At 39.3% G+C, this 5,000-nt stretch overlaps 1 protein-coding gene across 2 annotated transcripts in view; it reads left to right on the top strand.

Annotated features, from left to right (window-relative positions):
* Positions 1 to 5,000, top strand: part of LOC101847030 — a 71,724-nt gene that overhangs the window by 28,223 nt on the left and 38,501 nt on the right. The window contains exon 1 of one of the 2 annotated variants that reach the window (XM_013081078.2): positions 2,446 to 3,523. The exons of the other annotated variant lie outside the window; for it this stretch is intronic. The gene's annotated coding sequence lies outside the window, so the exon portion shown is untranslated. Of the gene's footprint in view, positions 1 to 2,445; positions 3,524 to 5,000 lie in introns of those variants that run through there. 2 annotated transcript variants of the gene reach the window in all.

Genomic DNA, 5,000 nt, shown 5'->3' with positions numbered 1-5,000 from the left:
AATAAAAATATTACTACTACTACTACTACTACTACTACTACTACTACTACTACTACTACTACTACTACTACTACTACTACTACTACTACTACTACTACTACTACTACTACTACTACTACTACTACTACTACTACTACTACTACTACTACTACTACTACTACTACTACTACTACTACTACTACTACTACTACTACTACTACTACTACTACTACCACCCACCCAGCCACCCTTCAATCCTTCCTTCTACACACACACACACACACACACACACACACACACACACACACACACACACACACACACACACACACACACACACACACACACACACACACACACACATACAAACGCACGCACGCATGCTCGCACAAACCAAGCTGAAACAATTAAAATAAAAAATACACCTTGTCTGCAATCAGTCGCTAATGAACGCGGAAGATCTATAACATTATGGTGTTCCCTCTCGTTTGTGTAAATACAGCTTTTTAGAAAGAGAGACAAAGAAAGAAACCAGCAGACAGTTATTCAACTCGACTAATTTTACGTATAAAATAGGCAATAAAGTGTTTTGGCATCAGGGGATGTCGCTAGACCTCCACGAAAAATACCCTATCAAGTCAGAAGCTTTCCTATTTATCAGTGGTGTTCTGTTCAATTAAACTTTCTTTCCAAAGTTTTACTTTACCCCTTTAAACATTGGCACTTATATGACCTGATTGTGTTGCAAGTGCCGTAAAACTCTTACGAAAAAAACAAAACAAAAAACTTTGAACACCAGCTTTATCCTCGGATCTCGAGCTTACTTTTCACTGCACTATTCTTCCAACCTCCCCCCAACCTCCCATAACTTTCAACCATGACCAGTTTTTTCGTCTGTTCTTGCACTCTTTTTTATTTTCTTGTTCCTTCTGTTTGCAAAGATTAATGCTAAGCTATTTGGGGTTCTTTTTGTTACTTTATATTAATTACAGTTCCTCTTTAGACAGAGCTTTCCTCCCCGAAGTGTTTGTTTTCTAATACTGCCCTCTGTTCGTTCTTTTTCACCTTGCCCTCGTCGTACCGAGGTACCAGATCTCAAAACCACACTTCAATCTGTCAACGCCGAGCTTTCAGACGCGAGTAGGCTGCATCTGGAAGTTAACACCCATTAAACTTGATGCCTCCACCAACGCGATTTGGAGATTCATACCGTGTATCTTGGGCCTGAATCTGATACTCGAGCTTAGCTTGGGGAAGTTGGGCTTATAGGTGGCTTCTTCCGGCTATGACCTCTGCGGAGGCAAATATTTCAACACCGGCATGTTTCATTATGAGTTTGCATTTGGAGAAAATCCCCCAAACCTATCCTCCTTTTTTGACCTTTGTTATTAGTCTGACGTACGGGAAATAGTAGCATGAGAAACAAAACCCATAAACAAAATTAATAACTAAAACAGGCCTAGTGCAAATTTTGAATAATAATTAAATCTTTTATAATATCTCTAACAAAACAGTAGTAACAAAAAGACGCATGCAGATAGAAGAGACCAAACAATGTAATAAAAAGTAAAAACTGGAAAGATCACGACCATAGTTACTTCATATTTCATTTATTATTTTATACATTGAAGGGTTAAAGACACAGTACAAAGCTTTATGTTCCCGTCTATATAATTTAGATTATTTATTAGGAGGCAGGCTTCTGTTTGATCATGCCTGTCAAGGCCAACCGAGGTTAAAAGGGATAAAACGTCACGTAAGAAAGTCGGAAATGCTCGATAATGTTCTCGAAACGGGATTGAAACTCAAGGTGTTTGCGTGCGATGCGAAGCACATGAAAGCTACACCGTAGAGCCTGGTCTCATTACGGAGTTACAACGTGACACTAAAAACAATGAGAACCATGAACGCACAATCACAACACTTCCATCCAACAAGGCTCGTTTCTTACAAAAACAAAGTTGTTGTTTTTTCTCTTCTTCCTTGTCCCTTTAGCCATCAAAGGGTATATTGTTCTACCAATAGGTCCACAGAAGCTTGACGTTGCTGTTGTTATTATTGTTGTTGTTGGCGTAACAATATACGACACGCCCACAAGATAGCACGTCATTTGTCTATAATGCTTGTAAAAACACAAACCTCGCCGGATATAAAGAAATCGTTAACTTTACATCAGTCTGATTTCACGAAGCTAGCCACCTCAAGGGTCTGCATAACCAGATATTGAACCTTCCACTTGTGTTTTTTGCAGGAACAACAACAGGCGTGTTTTGAGGCTTTTTTAACATCAAAAGTAGAAAAATATCGTTATCAATGAGGACTGTGACGAACAGTTTGTTGGATTGATGTTGTATGGAAGGGTTGTATTTTTCCGGGGTGGGGGGGGGGGGGGGGGGGGGTGCGGTTGTAATGCAAAACGTAAAACCTTAAACTTTGGTTTGCACTTTTTGCTATCATATTGTTTACTTTTTACATCCTATTTGTTACAGAAAGAATTATCCGTTTACAATTTTAATTTCAAATGCATTTATTTCTATTTAGGGCATGTGCGGTTATACTAGTCTTACTAATCATAATCATAAGTAGATTTGAAAAAACTGGCGAAATAAGCGCTTTCGAAACTGATTTGTTTAAAATTTCCATAACGATAGAGCTCTTTGATACTCTTCACCACTTATACATTTTAATGTGGTTCTACTTGTCGAGCAAAAGAAACATATCAAGCTCTCAGTCAAATTTATACTAAATTCCTAACTTGAAGACCAACAGACGTCTTGTTTCCTCTAAAAAAAAAAGAAAGGGAGGGGGAGGGGTCCCGTCGTGTCATTTACTCTGCAAACAGAATTCCTCCTGAGGAGATAACAGATGGGGTGGGTTATAACGTTGTCATAATAAATGATGAGTATCGTAACGAACATTTTAATGAACAACTGCGTGGTCTGATAACTTATTGGAAGAAAAAAAATGTACCACTCTTCGCTCTACCCTCACTCTCCTCCCCTTCCTCCCTCCTTTCAGGTTGTGACTACTAAAAATGAAACAGTAACAGGGATAGCACGATTCCTTTTCATGACCTATACAGTAAACAGCTTCTTTCACCCTGACGAGCCTTAACAAAATCTAACCAGAAACTAAAGTCAAAGTACATGTATTAATAATAGCTATCTACAGCTTTGGTAGTTCGGTACCTGAAGGCAGTGCTCTCTGAGTTAAATCTTCCCTGCAGTTGCAGACACATGTATATCACAGGTAGTTAGGCTGGAATTCTGGACATAAATCTAAGTACACTGATACAGCCAACTCTAGAAATAGCCACGCCAGGAAACCAACCAGCCCTCAGATTTTCTCGAGCTGTAACAGATAACGTTCAGTAAGAAAGCTTTTGTGTTGGGGAAGGTCTTACGGTGCCTACCTAGCGCCCTTCTTGGATTACACTCGTGCCAAGGTTTCTGGTGTGAATGTTACCTATTTATGTATTGTAGTACCTCCGCCTGGTTGTGATTTCATTCTCTGGATAGGTTGCTGTTCCTTCATCTCAGTACAGGTATGTGTACCGTTTACGCTTTATTGCACTGTTTGGAAGTTATTGTTATTTGTTGTGTTTTTTTACAACTATCGTAGTTGTTATTGTTAAAGCTGTAGCGGTCTAGATTACATTATGATGTTACATTTATTTAGTTGAAGAATTAAACAGAGGATGAAGAGTTACAACCCATGATCAAATGCACACATAAAAAGCAGCATTAAATCGTTTTCTGTTTTCATTCTCAGCGTTTCTAGTTTGTTCTTTTTAGATATTGTTGGTGTCTTAATGGGGTTTTCTTTGATGCAGGAATTGTTTGTTTGTTTTTTGTCCCTCAATATCAAGTCTTATTTGTTATTTATAAATGCTTTTGTCTGTGAGAAAAATAGGTATTTGTGCATGTCAACGGACTACCGGACTTGTAATCGTGAGGTTGCGGGGTCGGGGGTTCGAGCCGCGGGCCCGATGTTGTGTCCTTGGGAATGGCACTTTACACGAATTTTCCTCACTTTACCCAGGTGGAAATGGGTACCCAGCCATAGACAGCGAAATATCTTGTCAGTTTGTTAGTGTTTTAGCGCCTATAAATGGCTGCTTGCACTGTATGCTAACCACGAAGTTGAGTTTGTTTCAGAATGCTCTCAGGTGTGCTAGGGTAATAGTAATAGTATAGATTGTGAAGCGTATACAGCTTGCTGTTGGGCGGGGATTTGTGCTGTACGTGCTATTATTATTATTATCCAATGTGGCCAGCTGTTAGCTGATCTATCGCGTTGCTCCTGAATCACGTCTTTTCAGTACTTTAGGCCGTCTAAGCTCAAATATAACTGAGAAAAAATATAGTAAAAGTCTCTTCCTTTAAAAACATAAAAAAAACCCATCTAATTTACTTATTGTAGGTGATTTCGACCCCCCCTCCCCCACGCCAACCAACACAATTTAGATCATTTAGGAGGCAGACTTCCGACCCTGCCTGTCAGGGCCAACTTGGACTGAGAGGAATAATAAATAATATACGACAACCCAGGAGAAAGATCGAGATACTCGATACAAATTTCCCCCACTCCGGAATCGAATTCGGGTTGCCTGCATGCTACAGCGAAGCCCTTACGGCTACACAACAGAGGCACGTATAGCCATGTGCGAACCTATTTATTTATAGGGTGAGTCAGAATTATGTTAACACTAGTACGCGAAAATCATTTGCTCAGAATTAAAAGAAGAGTCTCAAACTGGTCCAAAGCATAATCAAAGGACAAAACCATCGATCAGCAGTACAATTTGGTGCCTTGACACACATTTCGCGGAGACTATTTGCTATGGCATCTTGTATTCTGTTCTTGAGTTCATCCTATACTAGTGTTAACATGATTTTTACTCACACTGTATAAGTACGTTTGTAGAATAGTTAAATAAAAAACAGCCTGGAAAAATTGTTTAACAAAATACAACACAATAAAATGATGAAACCTTACGGAAAAACACGCACACGCACACG

This window comes from Aplysia californica, unplaced genomic scaffold (assembly GCF_000002075.1).
Source record: "Aplysia californica isolate F4 #8 unplaced genomic scaffold, AplCal3.0 scaffold00114, whole genome shotgun sequence".
Lineage (NCBI taxonomy): Eukaryota > Metazoa > Mollusca > Gastropoda > Aplysiida > Aplysiidae > Aplysia > Aplysia californica.
This window is presented reverse-complemented; position numbering and strand designations above follow the sequence as displayed.